This window comes from Tympanuchus pallidicinctus, unplaced genomic scaffold, assembly GCF_026119805.1.
Source record: "Tympanuchus pallidicinctus isolate F22 unplaced genomic scaffold, pur_lepc_1.0 scaffold3, whole genome shotgun sequence".
Taxonomy (NCBI): Eukaryota; Metazoa; Chordata; class Aves; order Galliformes; family Phasianidae; genus Tympanuchus; species Tympanuchus pallidicinctus.
The window spans coordinates 85,860,381-85,877,305 of NW_026294747.1; the positions used below are offsets into that span (position 1 = coordinate 85,860,381).

Here is a 16,925-nt window from a genome sequence, read left to right on the forward strand (position 1 = left end):
TTTTCATAGAATGAAATGTTTGCAGCTTAGAATTTTTTATGCTTATATTTACAGATTTATTGTTTCAATAGATATTTAAAATCTGACAAAGGAAAAATCAGTGCCCCATACAGTGCTAGTATCTTTTTCCAGACAATGCATACAACTCTAACTCAGACCTTGTGTGCATGCATTATTATTGTTTTTAATTATGAGACGATATATATATATATATTTTAATAGGATTTTTGCTCCAATTAGTATCACAGAATCACAGAATCACAGAATCACCCGGGTTGGAAGGGACCTCAAGGATCATGTAGTTCCAACCCCCCTGCCTAGCAGGGCCACCAAACATACACATTCAGATCAGGTTGCCCAGGACCCCGTCCAACCTGGCCTTGAACACGTCCAAGGACGGGGCATCCACAACCTCCCTGGGCAGCCCGTTCCAGGGCCTAACCACTCTCCTTGTAAAGAACTTCCCCCTAACATCCAACCTAAATCTTCCCTCCTTCAACTTGGATCCATTTCCCCTAGTCCTGCTATTGTCAGCCCTTTTGAAGAGTTTACTCCCCTCCTGGGTGTAGGTTCCCTTCAGGTATTGATAGGCTGCAATGAGGTCACTCCGCAGCCTTCTCTTCTCCAGGCTGAACAAGCCCAACTCCCTCAGCCTGTCCTCATAGTACATAGATTCAATGCAAAAAGGGCAGGAAAAACTCCTATCAGCAATCATTTTGATGCCCATACTGCATTTTGATTACGTAGCATTTTGACATTACATTTCCAATAGCATGTAAATAACATGTAAATATCGTACTTGTTAAAATAAATTTTAGTTTGTTTGACTTCAAGGAGTGAGGACAAATTTTGTCTAGAATTTTGGATACAAACAGAAATACAATCAGTATCTTAAATAATCTGGTTTGAAAAGCAAAAAAGTAAGGTAATGAAATATTATCCAGAAAAAAATAAGGTGTTATGTATGAAATACATAATATGCTCTGGTTAAATACATGCTGCCAAGACCAGATGGACAAGCAAAAAAAAATTTTTAGCTTTATATCATGTATGTTTTATAGATTGGCTGTTAATATCCCCGTTTCCAAAAGATAGGCTATTTGGTGAAGCAGAGCCATGAGCTAAAATGTTAGTCTATCATCACACTAAAGAAAACAAAGATAGGAGAGCACATTATTCTTTGTGTATTTTAGATACGTCACATTTTAATGAAGGTAGAATTTCATGCTAATTATCATATCTGTAATTCTAGTCCAAAGTTTCAAATTGAGTCTTTTCTGTTCACTTCTTTGGGCTTTGAAAGAAGATAATTAACCGAAAGAAATATTGTGATAGGGGAAAAAATATATATATTAAAATCAAATAGGATTTATGGTCTGGGTTACTCTGCTTCCAATCAGAAAATCATATGCTATCCAGTGCTTTCATTTTCTTAATATTCTTTGCCATTTTGATTTTCCCATCACAGTGAAGTGTACCAAATGATATTAATGGAGCAAAAATAAACTGTATAATTTACAATTAAAGAACAAAACAAATGGCAAAATATTTTAATACAATAGGATTAATTTTAACAATTAATTATTATAGTTAGTATCTCTATAACACATGTAAATCCAATTCTGCCTGTTGAGTTTTCTGTTGAATTGTTTAAAGGACTGTATTCTCTTTAAATATTTTCCTTGAGTTACTCATACGCTTTTAACTTAGATTTAAACAAATTCTGCTTTCTTGATAATCATAGATTTAAATGGGAAAGTCTCACTAATTTACAAGAGCACACAAAACTTTATAGAGGCACTAAATCATTAAAATGTTTCCAGCCAAAGAAAACATCAAATTCTTTTTCATTTGGTTATTAGAAAATGGTTATTTTTTAAATGGGAGAATAATTAAGAACAGATTTTTATTACTGACAGCTCAGGCAACCATATGCAAGATTCAGAATAGTGACATTTGCAGTGATATAAATTTGATGCATCATTTTTCAATAGCTGTAAGACTAGTGCCAGTAACAGCAGGTAACTAAGGGCCAAACTCTGCCCTTTGATCCATATCACACATCTCCAAAAATGTAGTGTATTAAACATTGGAAGATGGAACGAAATAATACTCTTATCTATCAAAAAAAGTGAAGTATTTTCTAAAAGTTAGCATTTACCATATTACATTCTCAAAGCAGAGTTATTTTAAGCAAAATATGAGTATTTTTAGAATCAGACTTAAATTAGACATAACCTCCCTTCAGAAGCAGTAAACATTAAATGCAAAATGTAATTTGGAAACTTGTAAAACCTAACTTAGGGCTCATTAGTATTAGCACTGTTGCTAACATATTCAACCTGACGGTTTTGTGTGCAACATTCATTTCAACAAATCCTTGAGCTAAATTACTTCTATAAGAACTTAGGGTGAAAAAAAGCTGTGCAGATATTCTAGTCCAGTTCCTCAAAGGTGTTACATAAGCTTGGGTACACTGCTTGAATATAAAGGACCAAGACATCAATGAATGAATTGCATTTGTCCTTAAGAGGTCCTCACCAACAACTCTGAAAGAAATTAAACTCTCTTAAACACGGTCAAGACTTCTTTTAAATTAAAAGATGAGAAAGGCAAAGTCATTCTTCATTCTGGTATGAAGCTGTCATTGATTTCTCAGAAGAACCCGTGCTGGGCTATGTACTGCTCAACATATTCCCCTACATAGAGTCTGGGAACAGAACCAGATAGCGAGATACTGAGGATTCAGCAAAGTAAAAATAATGGCCAGTTATAAAAACTGTTTAAGAATTTCACACTACAGAGTAACAGGCAACAAGAAGGCAGAAAATTGAATACATGCAATCTAATGCCCATTAAAGGAAACAGAGCTAACTGACAGAGCTAATGACATGTGTAACCTGTTATATTCATGCATATTTAGAGAGAAACGTGCGTCCATGTGTATATGTCTATATGTATATGTTATATGGGTTACGGCTGTCCTGCAAAAATTAAGATTATGTAGTTACTGTGGCTACTTCTATGATAATATCTGCTTGATGCTCAAAACTGATTTTAAGAAAATCCTATTAAATATTATGACTGGTACTTCCATGTACTACAGAGTCTGTAGCTACAGTTGATCAACAATGCATAGAATGACATGAAAGATAAGAGATGAAAGAGAAAAAGGCAACCAGACACAGTAAGAAATATCTTCTGTATGAAAAGAATTTAGACTAGGATCTTTCAGGAAGGAAGATGAATGGAGAAAAAATGATACAGGTAGAGAAAATCTTAGGTAGCATGAACTAGGTAAACACAGTACTGTTATTTAGCATTTCTCTAAAATCAAAAACCAAGGAATGTCATATCTCTTCTATAACAAACAGGAAAGCCTTTTTACACGATATTCTGTTAAATCATAATACCATACTAGTCTTAAAAAATTCCTAATTCACAAATTGATATAGATCTCGCAGGGTATCTTAAAAGAAATATCAGTGTAAGTTTGCCCTCTTATGCTTTATTTCTAATCATGCAACACAAGCTGGTGCTAGAGGTCAGATACTGAGAAATGCAAACTTGTAAGTTGACCTAGTGGCACTGTTCTTGTTGCCTTCTTATACTTTTATTCAATTACAGTTCAGAATAATGAATGGAATTGTTCACTAAACATCTTGGTGGTCCGGCGTGGAATCAGAAGTTGGACTCAGTGACCTTTACAGGTCCCTTCCAACTTGGGATATTCTATGATTCTCTGACTTAGAACAGGTTATAATGAGGATTTTCCTATGACACTTGTGAAAACTGTGCCTGTGACCTAATTCAGAAAGTTGTTTCATTTTGATCCTCAAATTGTATTCTAAAATTACATGCTATATGTGTCTATAAAGTATAGATTATAAACTATTTTTTTTTAGGCAAATTGTATTTTTAGGCAGGTTGTATTTCTTCTGTCTTCTACAAATTTTATTCTAAAGATAATTTATTCAATTTATGACTGCATTGATCAAATTTTCTGCATGCTGCAATGCACGTTTCAGCTATTGCAACAACAAACCAAGTGACTTCACGTGTCTCTTAATGTTAGCCCCTGCAGCACACAAAGGCAATTGTCTCAAAGTAGCACTGTTGGCAGCAGCTGGTCACTCACATGCAGGGGAGCATCTGACCTCTTACACTCATCCTTGATGGGAAGGATGTCTCTAGGTAGATGACTGTCCTTTTCCTCCCATCAGGCAGCAGGAGTAATAGAAGTCCAAACAGAAACTTACAGAAATGGCAGACAAAACACTATCCGTGAATACAAGTCCTTTACAGTACTGCCTAGGGCATAAAGAAACACACTTGGAGACTTTAAAGTTTCCTAGCAAGGCATTTACATTTTCCATTAGCTTGGCATTAGTTGAACACTTCAATATTCAAAGTGAATACACAATAGGAGAACACGTTTCGAAGGAAAGAAAAGTGGGGTAGTGAGTAGAAGCAGCATGATTAGAAATCCTGATTTACATAGAGAACTTTGCCTCTGTAATGGAACGGATTTTGATATCCCATTTATCTCTGCAATATATAAATATTGCTGTCCTGGCAAGAGATTGAATGACTATTATAATTCGGGGTTACTGCACTCAGGCACATTTGCATAAAAACACTGTTGGTCAGTGGTAAATCTGTCTCTGGCAGCAGTTTGTCTTCAGAGAGAAGGGACTCCATGGCTTGCTAAATGTAATCAAATCCTGGTAATCATCACACTGGAAATTTGTTGGCCCAAGTTAAAATAATGGATAAGAATATGAAAACTGGTGTGATGCCAGAGGATCCTTGAAAACCTCCTGAGCTCAGTGGTTTGCACCACACAAATACTTCAGTATCTTCTCAGAGCACTGGATGTATTAAAACTACTGTTTCCCATTGTGCAGGAATTTAGGGTCACTTCCATGACCATTGTACACAAAGCTCAAGGTGCATTTAATGCCACAAAGCTCATGATTTCAAATGAACAGTTTTTTCTAGATTCTAGATTCCTGGTTACAAGAAATCACTAAGTCAAAAGCATTCTATGCATTCTGTTTTATTGTTATGCTACTTGAGAAGCTACCTGAAGTAACATACGCCTCAATGTTTACAACTTTATTTCAGAGTTGTACCTAGAGGACCATACAATGTCAAGGCTCTGTTAACTTACTGATTCACAGACACATTACAAGAAAAAGATTTTACATCCAAGAGTTTATAGCATAGACAAATAAAGCAGACAAAATATGGGGGAAAAGTAATATTATCATGCCAATTTTACCAAGTGGAAATTGTGCACAGTTTTAGGTTCTGTAAAAGGTTCGTCCTCAGCTGGATATATTATGTGTGACCCAGGAGAGTCATAGTATTTTTGCTGCTATATAAAGCATTAGGATCATGAATTTGCAGAAATTACTGGACAAGTTCACACATGAAAATTTGTATCAGACAGGAACTAAATCAACAACACTCTAATTTCAAATTCTATTCTCCCTCTTAACATTGACGTTAGCATAGATATCAAGTCCTATGTCTTTAATACTAGATCCAGTTTTTGACTATTTTGAGTTTGCTTATAAACACAAAAAAACTCAGTTGGTTCCATACATCATGACAATATCGATTCCCAATTCAAGTCTTTACTCTGGCCTTCATATTTTCTCCTGCTGCTAAAAATAAACAAAACAAGTCTGTCTCTTAATGTGAGGAAAAGAAGAAATACCACTTCTGTAATATCCACCCTAGCGAGATACTCATAGCATGATAATGAAGTAAGCAGATATTTTATACTTATATAAATATACAGGCAATCACACAGACATTTTACACCTATAAGTACATACACACGTTTGATATATATCCAGATATATACACTTCTAAGCAGTACAGTATATTTTTGCTTTACCATCTGAATTAATGATATACTCTAAATGAGGTAAAACTGAAAGGCTGCTGCTTTGGATATTTAAAATGAACGCAGTTAATAAAATCCTGACTCTGCTGAATTCAGTGGCAAAACTCTCACAGACTTCAGCAAGGCCCAGTATTCACCCAGTGTCTTCTGTCTTGCATCATGGCACCACGGAGGCTCTGGCTCACTTGGAACTGTTTAACTGACGCAGTTCAGCCTAATACTGTGTATTGGACCTTTTTCTTCCCCCATATATAATAATTTCTGGAATCCCATTAATCATGGAGTGACAAGCTTCCCCCCAGAAGTAGCAGTGCAAAGAAGAAATAATCAGTCCTTCTAATTGAATATTACATGGAACTTTTTAACATGCACAAAAGGCTTTTGTAAAACGCAAGTGAACTTCTTTCTTTAAGCTTAGAAGGGGAAAGGACAGGAAAATTCTTAAGAGAAACTTCCTTGATTAATAGTAAAAGAATAAATATAGGAAAAATCCCCCACCACCCCAGAGCATTCAAATTAAATAGCTTCAACCCAAACCTTTTCCCAAATACCAACGATCAGATGTTCAACATTTGAAACAAGAGGTTTCATCTTCCACTTCAGGAGATCATTATGGGTAAGTCTTTCATGGTAAAGCTGGGCAGACAAAATGTATTCTTTTTTTATAGATTTACTCTTTTAATAGTTTGAGGTACAATTGCATTGAACATTCTGCTGCACCAAAAAGCCCCCTATTATTTTAATCTGTATTCTTTTAAAAGTTATTTGTTCAAAAGGATTTCACTCTGTTACTCTTATACCCCCTTCATCCAACAGAACAAAAGCTGTTCTATGAAAGCAGTCTAAACTTGGACAAACCGTAAAAAAAGCAAAAGTTCCTCTCTGTTTTTATCAAATTTGATTGCTGCAGCTGTTCCCAGTTTCTGTATTTTAAAAATAGCCTTATTCAGTGCCTTGTTGGCTAAAGGCCAGAGTACCATTAGAACATGCTGTACGGAAAACCTCTATTCAGTTACAGATACAGAAATATATTTAAGATCAGTGGGGGTCATCTGCAGCAAACACTTGTATGGGGGAAAATGGAATTTTAATGTGCTTGGATTGCTCACCACTTTTAACAGATATTTAAGAACTTCAAACCGGATATCTTTCTATTTGTATTGGTATTCTCATTTTACTGAGCATCAGGTACAATACAGTATGAGCAAGTCAAGATCATTTAAACTAACAAAAATAGATCTAATTCTCAAGTTACTTCTTAGTAGTTCTGGCATTCACTTTAAGTGGCTCCTAGTAATATTGGATATTTGATTAGCCTATAAAAATGCCACAGCCTAGAAAAGAAAAATACAGTAATATTGATGGAAATGTAGAAAACTGATCAATGGAAACCAGCTTTGATTTGTACATTTCTAGTACTGACAGGGGATAAATGTTCCCCTTCCTGCAGAGTAGCAAACTCTAATAATGGCATTATTTATTCAGCAAGGAGTTTTTTTTTTGTTGTTGTTTGCTTGTTGGTTTTTTTTTTTTTTTTCCTTACTTTCTTTCCTCTTTTTTCCTCTTTTCTCTACTTTTCTCCTCCTTGTGCAGTAGTGATTTTGGCCCCAAAACCCATAACCTCCTTAAAGATTATCATTACTATTTCTCTCCATGAGAAACAATTCCATTTTCATCCTCTACTGTGTTGACACTCCATGTTGTTTGAAAATCATAGTATGAAGAATGGATAGTGGTTTGAACAACAGCAGTTTGTTAAGTTATTAACCTTGAGCCTAACCCTGGAAAATTATTCTGAATGTCACTGAGATGCATGATAGATCAAAATTTTTAGCTCTTTATGAGGGTTTAAAGTGTGTATGTCAGAGTGCTCAAAGCTACATTTTTCAACTGCAGCTGAAACTCGTGGTCCAGCTCCTGCTGGAGGCAAAGGCCTGTGGAATTGACACACTTTCTTTTTAACTCGTTGTTTGAGGGGGACATGAGCAGCACATATGCTACCTCTAGGACTGAGCAAGAGCAATTTCTACCCAAGGCTCAGTTCTCTTTTCAGTATGGACAATGCAAACTTGAATATAGCAGTCAACACATCTGGAGTTAATGAAAAAACAACTTCTGTAATTAATTCTCAACCCAGTTGCATTTGGACAATTCTAGAGGGTGGACAAAATTGGTTACTCACTGGCATTGTGACAGGATGGCACTTCCATAAAGGCTTTCTAGTTTCCAACTTCATTGGCACAAACCTCATTGAATACAACATGGAAATAGTCATTCTGGATTTGTTTTTATTTTATTAAAACAGTTATTCACTGGAAAGGGTGGGAAAGTTGTCTCTTGTTTGTTTTTAGTTAAATACAGAAACTAATCCGGAAGGACAGAAGACTTCTCATGAACATTTCATGGAAAGGCTCACCTTCAAGGTTACTTTCAGCAGAATAAGAGGAGAGTTCTTAATGCAATTTTGGTCTCTTCTCAACAAATAATTTAGGGATGTATATTCAGAGATATCAAATGGACTTAATGTGAGTTGCAACCATGACTATGAAGAGTTCTGTTTATTCAGGCCTATCTCTATGGTAACTACTTTAGTATTCTGAAATCACATACCATAATTATCAAGAAAAATAAATATGGGTGAGTGCAACAAACAGGTTTTCATTTACATATTTAAGGGATCAAAAAATCCAGCCCTATTTGTATAACGCACTGTGTGATCAATTTTGAAAAAAATATTTCATCATTGTAATTCATGCATGGTAATAGTAGCTAAGTGTTCTTTTCCATGACACTATTTTGCACTAGGATCAGCGGCACAAGGGGACTGGCAATATTCTAAAGGTATTAAAGAAAGAAGAAGATGCAGGTGCACTAATGAATGGATGGTCTTTGGATTACAGTATTTATGTCTGCTGTGCCGAACTAAACAGAAACCTAAACATCACACATACAAAGTGGTACAACAAGAACATCTGTGTTGGGGGGCTGAACTGGCATGGCTAATACCTTTAGTGCCAGGTGCAAGGAAATTTCAGTACAGCTTGAGTAATTTGACTGCTAGCATCTGTATATATCAGATTATCTCTCCCATATTCCACTGGAATGTTTATATAATACATCTGGCTTTAGATTCTAGCATACAAAAGGACAGGTTTTAATCCTATTCTTGGATCTCAACCTCTTTTTTCTCCCTCTATATATATATTTTTTTTTCTTAGAAACATGTCCATTTCCCCAAGAAATTTTAGATTTTAATGGAAAGTCACCTTCTAAAAATCAACCTTCAAAACAAAAATGAAGATTTTCATTTCAAATTCAAGTGACAGACCTGTTTCATATAATGTCAATGGTATTTGGAGGAAGACCTGAAGAACCTAAAAGAACCAGACAGCTGGCTGGAACAATTGCTAGGAGATACCAAAACAGTCACTTATGATGTACTCATTGAAGTCCTACAATAATAGCCTTTGAAATATGAGAAATTCCTACAGAGTTCATTGAGGCCATGACCTCTTTCTGCATTAAGTGGCTCAGGTTCAATCTTTTATTTCTTAATTAGGCAAAGACTTCAGTACTCAAAGCTGAAAACTTACAAAACCACCAGTGGATCATGTCAATTCAGATGGAAGTTAATGACCATGAAATCAATAAAAGCAGAAGGTATTCTCAAGAAACAACTGGGAAGGAAACAGAAAGAAGAAATATGGGAATAAGATGACTGTACTTGTTCTCTAGGATGAGTAGATTTGTTGAAGCACTGTAAACGTGTTTGAACCAAAGACAGTCATGTTTATTCTGTCCAATATATTTAACAAGACCAATATTTCTACTCAGGACAGGAAGGAAATGTTGTCAGTAATAGAGCTGGACATGTTGAGCTTTGAAGGAATTCTTCAGAAAGACTTTTGGAAAACTATTTCTTTCTCTTGGTAGTTTTAATTCACCTCTTTCCATCCCCAGGCACTGATTAAACCTCCTGAACACATCTAATATATAATCTAAAAATGAAAGGACAAATACACTTCTCTGTGAATTGGGAGTATGTTTCACCACACTGTAAATTATCTTTGCTGAAGTCTAACAAGGTGTGACAAAAATATAATAAATACAAACAAGTCCACAGGGAACATATGCAAAAAACATTTTAAAAGGTTGATTTTAGACAAATGCTGTAGCAAATTTTCAGTCCCTAGTTACTCATCTTTTCTTGCTGCTTCAGTTCTAACGACAGATTCCTTCATTATTTTTTGACCTCATATGATACACCATCTGGTATAATTATGTTGCAAGTCTACATAAATAATTCGATGGTTGCTTTAAAATATATTTCATAAATAAGTATTATTATACATTAGCAAAACTCACTTCATTCAATTTCTACATTCTGTTACTGAGCTATGACTTGCTGTGTGCCTAGAGGACCTGGGATTCCCAGACAGCCTTGCAGGTAGTGCTAAGTCATCATGAGCCCAAACAGTTTCCATAATCACACAAAATCCCATATGTTTAATTTATATTTATTATATACTGATAGACTATCCTACTGTTAGTCTAGAGTATCACCACAGACTTCCTAAGAACCACTGCCCTGTAGGAAGACGTTAAAGGCTATTGGTCCTGATAGATCTTTTTCAACAGACTATAAACCATTTGGTTGATGGAGTTACCACATAACAGGACAAATGGCTGTGGTTATTCAGGACCCATTTAAGAAGTGGATCATGTGTTCCTCTCATAGGACATCTTAATCACACCCCAAAACATTTCTGGAAGTAGCTGGATTGTCATAATTATTCCAATTTACACACACATAGCTGTCAAGACCAGAGGAGAACATCCTATTGCTGGACTCTGCAGAGAGACCTTTGTACCCACAGTTTCATTATTAGTACATGGGATCTTCCACTATACTTATGTATATATCACATGAGGAATCAGGTGGGAAGAGACAAAAGTTACTGATTGGATACATGTCAGTGTTGCTCCTCAACAAGTTACAACAAGCATGGAGTAATAGTGGAAAAAAAAATATATATATGCTGGCGATTAAAACGAGTATACAAAACAGCAGTTGGTCATGAGCAAACATTTTGCTGCTATGAAGACCCAGCTGCTTTGGTTGGCTAAAATGAAAAAGGAACAATGCTTTAGAGGATCTCACAAATGACAGATAACATGAGATAAACCCAAGATTTCCTCACAAAAGATGAATATTCAGTCTTTTTTTCAGCCAATCATAACACATCAAATTTCTTTGGGTCTAGAGTCCTAGGAAAGAGTGACACACACTAAATGAAAATCTACTCACAGCTGCTAAAACCAGTTTATTCTGTATGCTTGTTTTGGTCTCATTAAATATTCATTTATTGATATTAGACTTATGAAAAATTTAAGCATAATTTTAATCCTCCCTTATATGAATAGGAGAAATTAGAGGGACTGGGAGTTCATCCTGATTTATAAGTATTAGTGGTTCAGCTTCTGATATTTTCAGAAAAAGACAACAATATCAGAAATCAATGAAAAAGAATGTTTTGTACGATACCTAAGTATTTAAGTACAATATCAGCTTATGCTAGTCATATTTCAAGAGTTGAGTTGAACGTTCTGTAATTGTGCCATCAACCCACATGAATCAAAGCTTTATTAAATAAAACTGTAAAAGCTGCCATTTGCTACTTTTAAAATATCTCATTTCTCACGGCATTTACTTGATAATGGTCACTAGAGTTACAAAATGCTAAAAATATCAATGCTCTTGAAAATCTTGTTTGGGTACTTATTGTAGAAGCTGAAGCATCTGTAACACTGTACAGCAGTTATTAGCTTCTTGTAATTTCTAGCAATGCTCTTTACAAAGTGGAAATAAATGGATTAGCATTTTTACTTCTTTTAAGTAAGCATTTTATATACAATTAATATAAAAGGAATTACCAAATCAATTTGAGCTGTAAATTCAGAGGGTTTTTTTTTTCCAAATTAAAAACAAACAAACAAATGAAAACAACAACAAAATCCAGACTCTAAGCTGCTGCTAAACCTAAAATCAATGGAATTTGCAATGTATTTTGTTTTAATTAAAATGGAAATATATTGTCAAATTCAACAGACACAAAGAATAATTAAAAAGCAGAGTAAGAAAATCCTTCTAAAGTTAGCATTTGAAAAACACAAGTAACATTTTCCATAGTTCTTTATACAAGGGAAATCAAAATCTACCTCAAACAACATGCCTTCTCTCACAGAGAAAGTTCAACGAAAGTTTGACTCAACTCACATTCAGGCATAATGAGAACTCGACCCAGTCCTAAACCTTCTGAATAAATAGAGTAGTATTTTCTTAGAATAAAATAAAATTAATCTGTGCTATTTTATTTGCAACATAAAAAACAATCAAATAAAAAGACAAAAGGAGAGCAGTGAGGGAAAACAGTTACTTGTTAAGTCGAGATACTTTTTTCCATCATGTGTTTTCATCTAAAATACACTGGAACATGACGTTGCCAGTGACATTCCCAGTGTTTAAACAGTTCTTTATATCATCAAAGTACAATATATACATTGAAGTTTAAGGCACTTAACACGAAAAGTACAACATACAACACTAAGGAGCATGGAAAGTGGAGTTCATAAGAGTATTGAATTGAGGATAGGCCGTCTGAACACTTACACCTTCTATGCTTTGAGTTCTAATTCTCTAGCCTTGAAACCATTTTATTTTTTTTTAAACTTACTTTTTACAGTCAGTGTATATTAAACACTTCATAAAATCAATTTACAGAATTATCCACGTGGATATACAATAACATTTTCTTTTTTCTTGTTTTGTTTATCTCCTATAACTTATTTTCATTCAACCACAGTTTTAGTCTTTTATTGGTTAAAGCTGTTGGTTGAAGATTTAGTTAAAACATTATCAACAGAAAGTACTTGTTTGCCTCATCTCCATTACGTACAGACTTTCCTACTGCAACACTCAAGCTGTAAAGGGTAAGACAAAGACTTCCTCCTTTTTTGATCTATTTTACAGCATTTCACAAAATTGGACTATATGTTAAGTCTGCATTGTAGTAATTGAGGAATCACAACTAAAGATAGTAACATGAAATACACATCTTTATGTGGGATCTGCTCCAAAGCCTGCCAGTGCAGCAGGAATGAAACGACCACTTTGTATCTGGTATCTTAACTGCCTAAGTGGTTTTAATACTATATGTGTAATATTACTAATGCAATAAAGGAACACTTAACCATTTTCATTTTATTTTAATTTAACTATTAATTGCAGAGTGACAAAGACAGAGGAACAAAAGTCAGAGGTTTTGAATTCTGCTCAGCTGGAGCACATTGTGTGATTTCAGGAAACTATACAGAATTACTGTGGGGCTGGGATCCTTCTGGCTCCTGAGAAAATAGGAATAAGTTTTACTATAAGTTACCATAAAAGTTTCCAACAGCTCCAGTTTCACATATGCAACCAATATTCAATGGTGATCACCAATGATGCACTGATCAGACTGTGAGCTCTCCAGGGCCCACTTTTTTTTTTTTTTTTTTTTTTTTTTTTTTTTTTGGTTGTGCTATACTCTATTTCTTGTAATTCTGCTGTCTGATTAGGCTCCATAGGAGGTACTGGAATATACATAAATAAAAAGCAAGAGAAGACAATTAAAAAAATAATAATTGCTACTATTAATCTAAGAGATTGTGATATAAACTATACATTTCATATTGCTCTGTTAACTCCCAAGGGAGTCTGAGAGAACACATACGTGCATAAGCCAGTGTTATTGAACAGTGTTTTCTCATCTGTTTAGCAGAAATTTCATCCCAGTGCAGACTGATGATTTACACTGTATTTACCTTGGCTAACTTGTAAAATATCCTTACTTCAGCTCCATCACTCAGCTTTCTTGCAAATGCCTGCTTATTTTTTGCAAATATTTTTTTCCATCTCTGGGAATTTTAATAGGCATGAGTGAATGAGCACAGTTATGAAAGAAATTCATAGTACATAGGAAAACCCTGGAATTCAGTTATTAATCAGGCATATCATCTTCATGTCTTTCTCAAGCTGACTACTGCTTGGTCATGTGGATAATGCCAATGATCTCTTTCTAGTCTGACCACCATAAAGCCACTTGTACACAGTAGCATGGCTTGGCCTGAGAGTATGCCTGCATCTCAATAGGACTATTCACATGAACAGATGTTACTCAATGTGAATACTGGTTGAAGTGTTAAGCCTGTCCTTGCTCTTCCTCTTGTTACAAACATCAGCTGCTCAGATATTCAGGTTCTTTTTTTATGGCTTGTTGCCATAAGCAAAGCATGTGGATTTTATCTTATTTTTTAAATCCACCATTCTTCTGTTGTAAACTAATGTTTTTATACTCCTCCCTAAAGTTTCTTCTATGGATGATGACAAAAGATTTAAGATCAGTTAGTTGTTCAGCATGAGATTTTGTGGCATTCATTAAACTCTGTCAGTCTATTTTTAAGTATATACACAAATGAATATGGAAGTTATGTTGGACCAACATTGAATTTTTATTCTCCTACTACACAAAAAAAAAAAAACCTTATAAAGATGAAGAATGTTTGGCTTGATGTATCTTATTTTCATCCCAAAATGATTTATGTCCACACAAAATTTATATATGGAGTATAAAATTCTTAATCATTAAAAAATACAAGAAATTTTAGGCATTTGTTAACAACAATAGTAGCCTAGGCACAAAGTTCTGGAAGGAAAAGTTTAAGCAAGATACATTTCAGATACAGCTGGACCAGGTGGTCCAGTCTGTCATTTTTCAACTCTTTTCTGAACATCACCTGACCATGTTAGTTTATGCATTTATTTAGTTTTTCTATGTGTTCTTTTACTTCACTCATTTCAAATGAGCCTAATTCATTTCAAATGAGCCTAATTAAAAGCTGACTCATTGTGCTTCCAGGTTTTCATACTAAAAAACAAAAACAAACCTGAATGTGAGGTAGGAAGACAGAAGAAAAAAAACCAAAAAAACCATGAAACTTGCAAAACAAGTCTTGATGAATATTGCCAAAGACCAACAAAAAAACAACCCCATGAATTCCCATACTCTTTTTTTCCTCATTTAGTACCAAAACATGCCATGTAAATGCAAACGTACGTAAATGAATACGTCACTTAATGGAGAGAAGTGACCAATCTTGTTTTGCAGGTAGTCATATGTGCTAACAAATGAAGTAATTTGGTGTAGTCAATATCCTGTTTCCTTCTCCTTATATGCGCAGAAATTACTTTCGAAGGAATTTACCCAGATGAAACTGGCAGTTCCTTAAGTACCAGACAAGAAAAGGTTAAGAAGATTCAGAATAACCAGCCAACTTCTCACAAAAAAAAAAACAAAACTCTATTCGTACAGCAAAACGTATGCTACATTTTCTATAATCTACTATATTTGCCATATTTCATATATCATTAACACCCACTTCCTTTGGAAACCATTTTTCACCTAGTATTTTTTGTAAGCAGCAAAATGTATAATATATACTTGCTAGTCTTTTTCTTTACTTCATATTATTTCTTTTGTTCTCTCAGCTTATTGAGAACCGTGCTAGTACTTCTAGTACCAGAACTGCCATCTGCTGTGCCTTTATTATTGTATCATTCATTTCATGCCTTCTTTCATGTCCTGTCACCTCTTACTAACACTGCTTATTGGATTCTGGCACACTGATTCTTTTAATGTCACAGTATCTCCTTTTCAAACTCAGTATGTTTTCATCTTCCTTAAACTTAACCACTTAACTCACTATTACAACAGATTGGAATTCATTGCATCTCAGTTCTAGCACCTCAATCATGTGGCACTGGAAGACTGGAAGAAGAAGTGAATGAAAGGATTTGCATATCCAGGCCTTACCCAACATACATATAAGCTCACAATCTTGTCAGCAGAGAGAGATTTACATCCTCCCCTCACAGAATCTGATACTTGCAGTCCTGTTACAGGGTACTCATGGAACAGGGTTGCTTTCTATTAGAAAATAAAATTATAGTCACAGCAGTAGTATGTACTGATTAGCTCCTGGTACTAAGACTAAGATCCCTTCAGGCTCAGACCACACAGAATAGTGCCTATCAGCTTCCATAACATGTTGGGGGATGGTCAGTACATAAACAGAAAGATTGGGAGGAAAGCAAACAAGTATACTTGAAAACATGAGATGTGGATTCAATCACATGGAGGCCTGGATTGCAGAATCCAGACATCTCCTTTCTCAAGTGAGGACCCAAAGAAGAATTTATTCATGGAAAAACTAAAAGGCCACCAAGAATAATTTGTGCTCTTAACTAAAACACATCTTGTTCTCCCTGCCTGAACAGAATCAGCTCAGTCAACAACAACAGAGTTTGGGGTAGGAAATGCACTTCTATCTTCCCATATCAATCCTAGAAGTCACAGCCATATCAGCAGCCAACTGAGCAATTAGTTTTGGCAACTAAGTTTCACTATCCGAAGCACCTAGACACTAGAAGAAATTAAAATGTATCAACTGTCCATGATTTACACAGATTTCAGGTGCCTAAGTCTCAAGTGAAGTAGGATTTAGATTCATGAGCTTTATTAATACTAATATTTTGATTTTAAAATTGATTTCACATAATTAGCTGGACTTCTGCTTCCTGCAGTGTCACTTCCAAGTGCCACTACGCATAGTGAAGTGTTATGCTGCGGACCAATAAATTTGACTCAAGAATAATGCTTTTAACTTTTTGAGGGGGAAAGTCCATCTTGAAACTATAACTGCTTAAATTAAACATAAACTATAAAAATTTGGTACATCCTTACTATATTTTTACAAACGGAATAGGATGAAGTTTAAAATATGCTGCTTGTCCTTGAAACTGAATATTATGGCTCAGCCTGGAGAATTTCTGCAGTTAGATTATCAACTCCAGGTAAAGAGATGAAAACACTGAATTATTGTGTAACAGACAGTAGTAGTATAATACTCC

General features: G+C 34.9%; 1 protein-coding gene across 4 annotated transcripts in view; it reads right to left on the reverse strand.

Moving 5' to 3' along the window:
* The window catches only part of DGKB (diacylglycerol kinase beta), a 328,785-nt gene that overhangs the window by 13,811 nt on the left and 298,049 nt on the right, over nucleotides 1-16,925 (reverse strand). The gene's annotated exons all lie outside the window — the stretch shown is intronic.